This window comes from Juglans regia, chromosome 8 (assembly GCF_001411555.2).
Source record: "Juglans regia cultivar Chandler chromosome 8, Walnut 2.0, whole genome shotgun sequence".
Taxonomy (NCBI): Eukaryota; Viridiplantae; Streptophyta; class Magnoliopsida; order Fagales; family Juglandaceae; genus Juglans; species Juglans regia.
This window is the reverse complement of record NC_049908.1, coordinates 23,035,672-23,049,968: the sequence shown is the minus strand read 5'-3', so window position 1 is coordinate 23,049,968 and position 14,297 is coordinate 23,035,672.

Genomic DNA, 14,297 nt, shown 5'->3' with positions numbered 1-14,297 from the left:
AAACTGAAACCCTAAACGGTTTCACCAAACCCCAAATTTGCTTTCAAACCCTAAATGGATCCGGTTTCTAGCTTAGTATTTAATTACTTGATTAAATCACTTTCACAAGCTATTAACCTCTCAAGTTCATGTCATGAAATCATTATTCAATCCGTTAAATCTTGAAAATTTTATTGGGTTAAGAAAAATTGGATTTGGGTTTGATAGCAACCTAAACCCTAGCCAAACCATCTTTAAATCCCAAATTGATGCCCACTTGGTTAAGGCCCTCGGAATTGAGCCACCTTTGCTAGGCTTGTGGAGGAAGTTTCCCCCTACCATGGCTGGCCAAGCACTCTCCAAAGGAGCCCCAAGTTGTACTTGATCTAAAGGCCAAAGCCACCTCACTCACCAACTCTCACATGACAACTCTAGGTAGCAATACGATGGGCTGGTTTTGCCCATTATTTTGGACTGACATAACCATCACTCAAGGTCATTCACATCTCTCTTATCACCCCTCAGTTGTGTAAGAAGGCATCCAGTCTATTTTCCTTTCACTTCACCCCTTTCCAACACTTTTCTTGGAGAGAAACCTAAAGATTCTCTCAGAAAGTTTTCCTGAGTCACTTTGTAAGCCCTTTTTGAATTTTTTTTTATGTATTATCTCACAAATTTACCTTCACAAATATTTGTTCCGCTTTGAGTCTAGTTTTTGTGGATGTATTTTTGTTTGATTTTATTGCCATTTGATAGGTCAAGAGTTGTTTTGAGCTTGGAAAGGTCATCTTGAGCGCTAAACTGGATAGTGCCTGTTATTTTGGTGCTTTTGACCAAGTTACTGGAAAGATCTCCACCTGAAATTTTTATGGAGTATATTTAACACTTTTATATTATATTATAATGAGGATTCGTTGCATATTATAAGCTTTTGATGAAATTTTCTTTTAGATCTAAAAAGTTGGAAACTGGAACGAGTAAAACACTTTTTGACTTTTTGTTTTGTGAAAGATTGGATCTTTTGTGGTAAAAACTTGATCCAATGGCTTTAATATTTTTATATGCTGATCCTAAAGACTTTTTGTTTTTACCTGTTAGGATGTTAGTTTAAGGATCTTTGATGTTGATTTTGAATATATTATTTTTTATACATGAAATGGTTCGGTTAAGTCACCGATTTGAGGTTTTTGGATAGATCTATGTTTTGGTTTAATTTTGGCCATGTGATTTTGAGTTTAATGCTTTTATCTACTCTAGGACATGACTTTTAACCATTTGATTTTATTGATTTGTGATGTTTGTAATGGTATGTTTCGGATCAAGTAGTTTGATGAAAACGAAATTTTGAGAAAATCTGTTTTTGGTGAAGTGTTGAAGCCAAGTTCTTCTAGATGAATTTTGTGACTTTTGGTGATTTTTACTTGATGATTCAAAATATGATATTTCTTATGAGTATGTTAGGGATTTTTTGGAAGTTATTTTTGAACTTTTAGAGTTTTTGTAAATGTTTTAAAAAGAGACAAAACCTTGTGAATCAAAGATAATATTTTTAGTTAAAGCTTGGGGTTTTGTTTTAAAATGATTTTTGTTGGTTGATCTTGGACACTAAGTGTGAAAGATGCAGTGTGGGTGATAGTGGACTGTTTGACAAAGACTGCATGCTTTGTACCCATTAAAGTTTCTTATAAGATGGAAAAATTAGCTTAGTTGTATGTATAAGAGATAGTAAGATTATATGGGGTGCTCACCGTATCAAATAGAGATCCTCATTTCACTTCAAAATTTTGGAGAAGCTTACAGGAGACCACGGGCATCGGTTTAAATTTCAGTACTGCTTTTCACCCTCGGACGGATGGGCAGATAGAAATGGCTATTGAAATTTTAGAAGACATTTTGAGGGTGTGTAATGAATTTCAAGGGGACTTGGATATGAAACTTACCATTGGTGGAGTTTGCTTGTAATAATAGTTATCATGCAAGTATTAGAATGGCACCCTATGAAGCACTGTATGGTAGGAACTGTAGATCTCCCTTGTATTGGGATGAGATGGGTGCAAGAAAAATTTTGGGGCCAGAAATCATCCAGAAATAACAGAGAAAGTAAAGATCATTTGGGCTAGAATGAAGGTAGCTCAGAGTCGACCAAAGAGCTATGCAGATAATCGTCGTCGCTAGCTAGAGTTTGATGTTGGAGACAAAGTGTTTCTAAGAATTGCATCGATGAAAGGAGTTATAAGATTTGGAAAGAATGGAAAGTTAGCCCTAGGTATATCGGACCGTTTGAGATCCTTGATCAGATTAGCCCAGTGGCTTGTACGGTCACACTGCCGCCGAAAATTTCGGGGGTACACAACGCATTTAATGTTTCTATGTTGAGGAAGTACATCCTCGTCCTCACCCACGTTATTGATGCCACCTCAAAGTCAAGAAAATCTGACCTATGCTGAAGAACTAGTGCGAATTTTGGAACAGAAAGAACAAGTGCTATGGATTGTAATGTTGTAAGGTGTCTCGTTGATAATTTTAGGTTCTTTTTGTTTTTTATTGCATTTTGTTGGAGAGTAATCTTGATTTTAGGTTTTTATTTATTTATTTATTTATTATTTTCAGTCTACTCTCTTCTCATAGTCAATTTGACTTAAACCATTTGGTTTTCTGTGTCTTGCGTGTGATCTTTGTTTCCTGTAGTTATTTCGTTTTATTCTTAGTCTTGTTATTATGTTCTTGTGGTGATTTACCTACCATCCCCTGCAACGGCCAATTTCAGCTTCCCCTTTTAAAGGCTTTTTTAAACGTAATTTATGTTGATAATTTTAGATGTGAACATGTGAACTTAGAAGGTGTTTCTGATTCTATCACTGCAGGTATGTACTATATGTCAAGAGTATACAAGACCATGGTTATATTCTTCATTTGCACCGTACTACATTTAGATTTTTGTGGACATTCATATTTGTTTTGCACTGTACTACATTGGATCAGATTAAAGATCAGTTTTAATTTGTGTGGGGCGTGTAGCATGCAGATGTGGGTTCCATAGCCAAGGATGGTTGATGATCATGACTAATTGCCTGTAACTGCATGGTTGCATGAGGTTTCAAAGTAATATTGTTAGTTTCCTATTAATTTATGTCTACAAATTGATTGCTATCTAGCTTACGATAGACAGAATTCAAATTAGATCATTTAACATGGATTGCCAAAGTTTAGTCATAATTTTTAGTTTTTAAACATGTTTTACGTTGTAAAGTTTTATTAATATAGTTTACTTTTCAGTGTTGTATAGATAGTTAGCTGGTATAGTTTTTTTTTTTTACATTTGTTTTAGGACTTGGTTGTAACCCCAAGTTCTTATCTTCGTACATAGTACTCTCTTGCCAAATGTTTACAGCGCATGTAATGCGTTAGTTGACAGCCTAGCCAATTATGCCATGGAACATAAGGCGAGATTTTTCGTCTCTTCTTCAATTCCCTAAGTGCCATATGATTCATGCATGTTCTGTTCTCTATAGATCATACAAGTCTTTCTTCTAATTGACACTAACTCTTCTTTGTGTTTATTCCTTGTGCTCATCATAATGGTTTGTTTTCATAAGATACATAAGCAAAAAAGAAAAAATGTGAAAAAAAGCTTCCTAATCAGTGGTCAAAGACTGATCAAATGACAATTGATCATAATATCCCCCTAAGTTATAATATATCATGTTATTCAAAATAAAGTATGATATGCCTTATGTTCGTTTGTAGTTTGCATTTATTCAAATATGAAATTTTTGTCAATAGCAAGCTAGACTAGAGTTTGCACGAGTAGTCTAGCAACCACAAAGCTGGAATACATGTACTGAATCTGTTTATTTACATGAAAGAAATGATATATTTGCAATTAAGTTCACTCTTTCTTTTTTTTTTTTTTTTTTTTTTTTTTCTGTAATGTACACTATTTTTTTTTTGTTTTTAATCAATTTTGTATCTTATCTATTCATTTTTTAACAGTATGTATCCACTATAATCTTAATAGGATGTAAGCTGCTGTACTCATCATATGTATGTATCTAAGCCTGTTCATCCGGGTTCCGACTCGGGAATCTGGATATATCCGGACCGGAATCCGGATTTTAAATCCGGGTCGGAACCCTGATCGGGTTAGCCTAGGTCATACCCGAGCCGGAACCCTGATGAACCTGGGTTTTAAATCCGAAATCCGGGTTGAACTCGGGTTTAATCCATTTTTTTTTTATTATTTTTGGGGACACAAGCATATATTGTGATGAAATATGGCCAAAGACTTCTGATAATCAAAGAAAACTAAAAAAAAATAACAATTGAATGAAGCAAACTTTCACTTTGAAGTGATTAAAGTTCATACCAAGAAAATGAGATTTTAGAAAGGTGGTAGCTTTGGCCGCTTCTTCAGCTTCTTTATTATTGCTGTTGATGTTGGTGGTGTTCTGGGGCAAGCTCAGACCTACTTTCTCCTTCATTTGCTGGTGTGCTTTGTTCTAGTTCTCGTAAAGTGAAGCTGGGTAAGGCTTGAACTTGAACAAGGAGGGAGTCTTGTGGTCATATCTTGATGCGAATCTCGAGACATTTTTAATGGCACAAAGAACCTACCCATAGAAAGATATTTAGAGAGCAAATATAGAGTGTGTTCGTGTTTCGTTTTGTACGTAAATAACAAGAAAAAAAATTCAAACAGCCAATGGTAAATGGCTGCATGCCCAATGCCCTTTTTCCTCTACTTTGGGTTTTTGTTTTTGGCCGCAAACACCCTTTATTCTCTCCGTCCTCTCTGCATCTTTACCGTGTGATGTGAAAATTAAAAGGACAAAAAAAACAGAGAAATGGATGAGGAATAAATGATAGTGCAACAGAGGCGCTGACACCCTGTTTCTCTCCGTCCTTTCTACGAGACTACTCCTTTACCGTGTGTTAGTATGATGTGAAAATTAAAAGACAAGACAAAACAAAAAAGGGCACTGCTATGGGTCCCGAATTCGGGACCCATTTTGTGTCCCGAATAGACATTTTATTTTTTTTGTTTTTTTGTTTTATGTATTTTTTTAATCATCATAAATATTTTTTAAAAAAATTAAAAAATCACAATATCATTAAAAAATATTTTTTTAATCATTCAGTAAAAGAAAAAAAAAAAAAAACAAACATTCGGGACATACTTTGGGTCCCGAATTCGGGACCCAAAGCATTTCCCAACAAAAAAAAGGAAGAAAAATATGAGAATAAATGAGAGTGCAGCAGAGGCGTTGATCAGAGGGAGGCGTTTGTCAAAATGGGTCGCTGTTTATCTCTCTTCTCCGGTGAAAAGATAAAGCTACAATATAGCCTGCCACTCTCTCTCTATGCGCCAGTTTCTCTCTCTTCAAAGAAGCTTGTTCTCCTGCAGAACTTTAATGGGGGAGATGGTGGAGAGTTTCTGGTCCTTGGAGAGGATGGTGTTAGACTCAATCTAGACTCTGGAGCCGACACGGTATGGACTCTAGAGCTCGTGCAGAGCTTTAAGGGGGGAGGAAGAGTTGAGCTCGTCGGAGTTGGGGTTCGGGTGACCTTGTAACTGGTGTGAGGATTGTTTCAGTTTTTAGAACTTGGACTTTCAGACTCGAGCTATCGTTCTTCAAAAAAACCCGGGTACCGAATTTAAAATCCGGCATCTGGGTTTCAAACCCGTATCCGGACTGGACAAGTCTGGGTTTTGACAATCCGGATTTTAGTCCGAATTTAATCCATGCCGAAACCCGAAACCGGAATCCGGTTTTCCAGGTTCCGTACCGGGCCGGAAAAAAATCTTAATAGAATGTAAGCTACCATTTTTCTTTGGGGCTGAAATCAATCATCTTTCCAAAACTAAAATCTCTCTATGTACGCTACTGCTTTTTGTTCAATGTTCAGTTGCTCAGAATCACATTTTGTAGATTTGGTGGATTTGGTATTTGCTAGCGCACTAAATCTTGGTTGGAATTTTAGTTTTAAATCCTTTTATGTACTTTATTTTTCTTTTTATCTCTTTTGCAATATGGTTTTCCTAATCTTTTTATCTTTTCAAATAACTATTAAGCCATGCATGTGAATGATCCTCAGTAGAGTATGGCCAGATTGTCTTCTTTTAGGTAGAACAAACCAGAGAGAGAGAGAGAGAGTATGTTGTTTTATATATAATATTCAAGTATAAAGTTGTACTAATTAATGTATGAAGAGTTATATATAATTTGAAAAATGGAAAAAGTTTTTGGACTTTATTGAAAGCACTGCAATAGGAAGATGCTAGGATTAAGATTTTGAGAGTCCTTTCTGAAAGCACTGCAGTGGAAGCCTGGTTTAGGTACTGGTTTTGCTTCTCTATTTTTGAAAGAAATCAGAGTGTGCTTGAATTTTGTTATTAGAGGGGAGTATTTTCCTTTAGAATGAGCTTAAAGGAAATAATTTTTCCTTAAAAGAGTAAGCCAATACTTGTAGAAGTTGTTGGTAATGTGACTACTTGGCAGTATACTTTCATTAGTTAGGACTTAATTGAAGGCCTTGTCGTACATTACTATTAAGGAAAAGAGAATGGCTTCAGCAAGGCCACAACAATCCCTCAAGAGACGTGATTCATCTGTGACTAGAGAAGACGATCAACTTATTATAACTCCTTTGGGTGCTGGTAATTGGTTTTCTCTTCTGCAATTTTCCTTTATTGACTTATCAATAGGAAGAGTTGTTTTCCTAAGGGGAGAGAGGAAAAAAGAAGACAGAAAGTAAGAGAAGTGTCTGCTTGGCATTAGAGGCCAAGGATATCATGTTTGGTCCTCTTTCACATAACCAAATAAAACTATGTTTGATGGCCATTGAAGACCACTTTACTTTTAAACAACTAAGAGCCTAAACAAGACTTTGGTTTAGGCTCTGTAGTGTGCAATATATTGCTATGTTGGTTTTTTTTAATATTTGTATCATTCAGTTTTTATGTTGGAGCCTAAAGTTTGATGTTTATTTTGGTTGGACTCATTACATTCTCTTACCAAGTATTATAGTAGATAGGATGCCACTATAATCACTTTTGATATAGTACTAACGTTGGTTAGCTGCTACTACCATATTTATTAAAAAAAAAAAAAGGCTTAATACATCCATGGAATATCAATTTGTACATCTACTATGTAATGAGTTTGATTAAAGCTACTTATAAAAAAAATAACTCTTGATTAAAGTTATCAAGAGTTAAATCATTATGATATCTAACATGGCAAAACACCTCAGGGTAAGATGTTTAATATCTCATGATTTAAAGATTTGATCCTAGATGCTCTTAGAATTTGGATCCTAGATTTGATTTTTATTCTTTTTAAAATTTCAGTTTGGTTTAGGTTAATGTGGAAGAGCTTGTGCTAGATGTATCCTCTCACTCATTTGTTTCATTGGTCTGATTTGCTTGTATATCTCTAGTCCTACTTTCATTATAGACTCTCAACATCCAGTTGCCTTAATATGCTGGCTTATATGTTCATTGGAAGCACTTGCTTGTAGTTTTTTGAGTCAAATGTATATTACCAGAAATAGAATGACTACACATGCAAATCACACTCAAAATAAATGCACATAAGGAATTAATTAGGAATTTTTCTACCTCCTACTTTCCCACCTTAGTCTCTTATCTATTGATCCAATTTAATGAAAAGTTTCTTCCCACTAGCATCATATACAAGTGGTAAGTGTTTCCTCCAGTTCTTTACTAAAACATGGACTATTAAATGCATGCTTAGTGTCAGATACTGCTATTCTCATCTGTCATCACTCTTCTTTGATGAATACAATCATTTATACTCTTGTTAACATTTCCTTCGATGAATTATTTGTTACTTGGCTTGGTTTCTTACATATAATTTTTTACAACTCATATATTTTACCTGCTTTTAAGGAGAGAGATCAAAAGACTCTGAATAATCCTATTGAAGCTTACATAATTGCAGAGGTATGACTAAATATTTCTTGTTACTTATAAAAATAAATGATTAAATAGATCTTGTTGCTTAAGACCAAGAACTTATTTCATTTTGAATTCTGTTTCACGGTGCAAGCCCTTTATGTATTTGTTCCTCATCATGCTCATTATATAGATCACAGAGAAGTTGATTGAGAATGGAATTGAATAGGAGGATATTGGCATCATTACAGAATATCTTAGGTAGTTGGAGTTCAAAACTTGGGTAGTTGCTTACAGAATGTCTTGGTTTAAGATTATGTTTATAGGTTACATGTTTTGTTTAGCCCTTTATTTTCTCTAAAATTCTTTTATTGGTATAGATTAAAAGTTAATTGGATGCAGTATTCTTGTAAGGCATGTTGAAATATAATGTGAATTTGTATTTTTTATGTAGAATGTTTTAGTATCGCCATTCTTTTTTTCTTTTATCAAGGACCATTTTTGGCAACTTCTATTTCAGTAAATTTGTTTTATGTGAATTAACTTCATTAACTTTTTCAAAAGAGGTTTGGAATATTAGTGAAACGTTTCCCCAATTGTTTTTTTCTCTCTCTCTAACAGATTATTTGCGGCTCGTCGAAAATAGTTTTTTGCGACGATTAACGTATGTCGCAAATATACATTTAGCGTCAAAATCCAAATTCGTCGGGAAAATATTATTTGCGACGACTATTTTCAAGGGAAATAAATTATTGTGAAGAATAATGTTGGTCGTAAAAAGTTCATATGGTTCCCATAACCTTTTAGCAACGAAAATAAATATTGCTGGAAATATTTATTTGCGGCGATATTAATAGTATTTGCGACGAACAGTTACTGCCGCTAAAACGTTTTCTCAACGATTTCCTATGGTAATGGAATCCACATTTCCGGCAAATTTTTAACTATTTGCGTCTAACTTAATCGCCGGAAATAACATAATATTTGTGACAATTTTTGTTGTTCACTGATTTTACTTAAAAAAAAAAAAACAATTCTAACGAACATGCGGCGATTTAAAAATCAACAAGAATGGGTATTTTCGGTGATTTTCGATAGTATTAGCGATGAGATGTGGCGTCGAGAAAAGTCTTATTTCTTGTAGTGTCCTTTGGTTAAAGTGTTGGGGAATAATCACGTCATCAAAGAAGCTTCGTAGAAATTTGAGGAAGAGATGTGAGTCAAGTACCCATGTTTGTTTGATAGGAGTCTTGATAACTTGTAGCAAATTTTGACAATGGAATTTTATAAGGGAGAGGATGTAACACCCAGGCCCCCATGCCCAAGCCTAGGCCCAAACTATGGAGGTGCCCAGCCGGCTTGTTAAACCACGTTGTTTTTGTAAGTTTTTCTTATTCTTTTCCCTATTTTCTTATTCTTTTTTTTATAATTAAAAGTATATTAATAAAAGAATTGGCAAAGTCATGTTCAGTACAAAGAAGGCCCTAAACTACGAGGGGCAAAAGATACAAGGAACTCGAGAAAATCGTGGCCATATTAAAATTAACGGCTATGACCCAAGTACAAATAGTTCGAAAAAAGAAAGCTTTTAGTTCCTCCATCGATGTCACTTTGTCCTCGAACGTCCGTTCATTGCGCTCCTGCCACACACTACATGATGCAAATAGGCAGCATCTTCCATACAGCCTTGATCTATTGATTGCCTCTTAGATCTGTCCAACTAGCCAACATCACCATTACTGTCTCAGGCATAACCCAACCCAAGTGTAATGCCCCGACCCCGAGGGTCTGGAGGGTTAACTCAAAACATCTGATAATCAACTCCAACATTGCTAATACACTTCCAAACGTTCCAAATCCAACGTAAACACTTTAAATTTAATTAACCACACATATTCGTATATAAAATCTTCCATACAGTAACCCCCAAAATTACCAACTCCTTTACATGTTACTTAAACTCACATTTCAACAATACAATTATAAAAAATTATCAATATTCATCGAAAGTTTTCTATTCTTAATCCACTATTCTTAAGTCATCTCACCCAACTCTTCATAGTCCTGATCCTTAGTTTAAATATCCAAAAATCATCTGAAAATATTAGAGATAAGAGGGGTTGAGTTATTAACAACTCAGTAAGCAGAGAACATATACTAGTATGTAAACGTGAGCCTTTTCAGAAAGTTCAGTATGCAGAAACAAAACATTTTATTTTTATATGCAGATATCAGAAAACGTGTTATCAGAAAATTTGAGCGACTTTTCAATCTTTGCATACTCAAATCAACTATTCATATTTAAAGATCCGTTTCATATTAAAAAACGTTTTGGCATAACATAACTGAACATCTTCATCTTATCATATCATATCGTATCATATCATATACCATATTTAACCCCCGTGGTAAGGTTGTGCTATGCCCGGTGGTCAAACCAGGCAGTGTCATATGGTGAACTTCCCCTTTTTCAATCTCGGAGCCCCGAGTGTGCACATAGGAAAGAACACGTAAAAAGACCACTTTGTTTCCAAAGTGGGTGCACTCATATAATATCATATCATTATGGTACCAACCATATCATGTGAACCAGTATCATCATATCAGAACCATTCAGAATAGATAAGTATGCCAAAGTTTTATCATATCCATATCATATCAAAACATGTGCAAAACATATTTATATCATTTCCATTTGATTAAAAACATATTCAAATCATTTCATATCACATGCATAAAAATCTCAATGATATCATAATCGCTCTTTTGCATATTTCATAAACATGTCAAATATTGTTCATGTCTACACTATTCATGTCAAAACATTTCTTTTATCTTTCATACATATCTCATGAGTGAATGCAAAACATATACTGAGGTTGTTTTTCACATTTTCTTTTTAAAACAACATGCACATTTTTTTTTACAAACCAACCCCAGTTTATTTCTTTTTATGCAAATCTAGTATAGGAACCCCGCTTACCTGAACTTCTTAGCTTTTCGAAAATTTCCTCAAAAAAATGTCGGGTCGACTATAAATCGTCACCTATAAAATAATCACGTAATTTCTGTAAGTTTCCAATCAATAACGTATTTCGATAACTTATTTTAATTCCTCAAAACTTAAAACCCTCATAATCTCAAAATATATCATCACTTTCTAAAATTATCAATATCCACCATAACCAACGTCAACCTCAAGACACTAATATTTAAACCTGAAACAGCCAACAAATCTCACATCATAAACCAATCACACAAACAACTCCATCATCCAATCCAACCGACCCCCTTACTCCTCGGACTCAGTCCAGCACAACCAATCAATTCGCAGTAAATATGAGTTAGCGCGAAAATATATTTAAATCTCAAAATTTCTTTGAGAAAATACTTACAATGCTATAATATAATTTTTGAAAGATCACAGAGGTGCTAGAAGCGGCGACGCAGCAACAAAACAGTGTCAAATGCACTGTGGCCGTAGGTCTCAAAAACTCACTTTTGAACGGGGACAAACCAAGACTCGAGATTGCTAGGGTAGAGCTTAAGGATGTTGGTGAAGCTAGTGGTGGTGGTGGTTGGCTGTGGGTGGTGGCGCAAAGGGTGGTTGAAGACCAAAAATACCCAAATCGGAAATGAGGTTGTATGTGCTTCACCGGTGACGGATAAGAGCTGGGGTTGGGTCTATTGGGTTGCTAGGAGGTCGAGAATGAAGTGGTGAAGAAATGGTGGCCGAAGGTGGAGCGACGACGGCGCGCAAACACAAGAGGTGCCGCGGCCTTGCGTTGTGCGTGGGAGCAAACGACGGCACTAGAGGGGCTGAGATTGGAGGGGTGGTGTCGCCGGCCGGTGGGGGAGCGAATGGGCTGGGCGGTGTCGGTCACGGCGGCGTGTGGTGGCGGGTTGGGTGAGAGGAAGAAAACGCACAGGGAGATGGGGTGTGGCACGCAGGAAGCAGGGGAGGAAAAAGAGAAAATGAGGAGAAAAGAAAAAGAGGAAAAGAAAAAGTGAGGAAAAGAAATGAGGTACAATCCCCACATCTTGGGTCACAAAAAAGATCCAACGGAAACGATTTCAAAACAACAAGTAAAATAAAATAATTCAAACGTAGTGATTAAAATGAAAATAAATAATTAAACCTAACAATAAGTTAATTTAAAATAAAGAGAAATTTAAATGCATAACAAATATAAATATTAAAGAAACATGTCAAATTAAATTTTCATAAATTAAAAATCATAAAAATAAACCCACTAAAATATGAAAATTTAAAACAAAAGAATCAATTTTGAAATTAATAACAAATAATCATTCGATTAAAAATACACTAAAATACGGGGTGTTACACCAAGTCTAGTCTACAAAATACCTCGTTCCTTAACCCTCGAGCTACATCACAATGCAGTAGAAGATGGTCCACATATTTGCCCCCAATTCCTACACATCCAACACCATATGCAATAATCACCATTTGTTTTCTCAAATTATCCATTGTGAGCATCTTACCCAAGGAAGCCGTCCATACGAAAAATGCTGCTTTGAGAGGCGCCTTATGTCTCCAAATCATTTTCCAAGGAAATTGAGTTGGATGTTCTTGAGAAAGAGACTTATAAAATGAGCGAACGGAAAACAGGCCTTTATCTATAGGAATCCACCACAATAAATCTGCATGCCGGTTACTCTGTTTGATTGAGTACAAGAGGCTGAAGAAAGTTGCAAAACTATCCATTTCCAAATCATGTGCCGCCAGGCTAAAATTGATATTCCACTGAATTTTTTCCCCCACTCTCGCGATGACTTCCGCCACTGAAACATCATTGGCACTTGCGACCCAGAAAAGAGTAGGAAAAAGATCCTTTAGAGCACTATTACCACACCAAGTATCATACCAGAATTTGATCCTAGCCCCATCTCCTAGACAAAAACTTGTGTGGCGAGAAAAGACCCCCCATCCTCTTCTTATGTGTTTCCACAAACCCACTCCATTTGCCCCTTTCACATCGTTGGAGCACCATCCTCCCCATAAGCCACCATATTTACTCTCGATCACCAGCTTCCATAGAGCTTCTGGTTCTTTATGGTATCTCCACAACTATTTTCCAAGTAGCACCTGATTGAAAGTTATCAAATTTCTAATGCCTAAACCACTATTAGAGAGAGGGCTACATACCTTCCCAACTGACTAGGTGGAATTTAAACTCCTCGCCTATTCCACCCAATAGGAAGTCCCGTTGTAGTCTCTCAATACGAAGTGCCATACTTGCTGGAATAGGGAACAATGACAAAAAAAGGTTAGTAGGTTAGATAATGTACTCTTTATCAGTGTAATCCTACCACTTTTCGATAGGTACATTCTCTTTCAGCCTGCTAATTGATGCTCTACTTTCTCAATCACTCTATCCCATAAAGAGGCTGCTCTCGAAGTGGCCCCCAACGGGAGACCAAGATATGTCAAAAGGAGTGAGGCAATCTTACACCCCAGAATATTAGCCAACCATCTTATACGTTAAACAACTCCTATAGGCACCATCTCTGATTTGTCCAAGTTCACTTTCAACCCTGAAATTGCTTCGAAACAAAGTAGGAGGGCCTTCAATACTCGAACCTAGTTATGATCTGCCTCACAGAAAATAAGAGTGTCATCTGCAAACAATAAATGTGAAATATTAATAAGTTCGGGGTCCTGGGGAACCAATCAAGAAACCAATCACACGCCCATTGGTGACCAAGGCTAAGGTCATTCTGCTCAAAGCCTCCATCACAATAACAAAGAGTAGAAGGGACAATGGATCTCCTTGTCTTAGATTTCTTGAGCTATTAAAAAAACTTGTTGGACTTCCGTTTATCAGAACTAAAAATTTCACCTTAGATATACACCAACGGATCCATGATCTTCATCTCTCCCCAAAACCACACCTCCCAAGAAGGTTTCGTAGAAAGTCCCAATTAACATGATCATATGCCTTCTTTATGTCTAACTTGCATATAATCCCTGCATTTCCAGCTTTCAGTCTACTGTCTAGACACTCATTTACAATAAGAACCGCGTCTAAAATCTATCTATCTTTTACAAAAGCATTTTGAGGCTTTGAGATTATCTTCCCCACTACCTCACTAAGGCGATTCGCAAGTACCTTGTAAAGAATCTTGTATACCCCATTTACTAGACTAATGGGTCGGAACTCCTTAATCTCCACAGCCCCAACCTTCTTAGGTATTAAGGCAAGAAAAGTGACATTTGGCTTTTTTCAAATTTTCAATTTGAATGAAACTCCTAGCACACCTTCATGAGATCATCCTTTAATACATCCCAGTAAGTTTGAAAGAAACTCATAGAGAACCCATCCCCGGGGCCTTGTCCCTAGCCATTTTCCTCACAACTTCGTAAACCTCGACCTCCTCG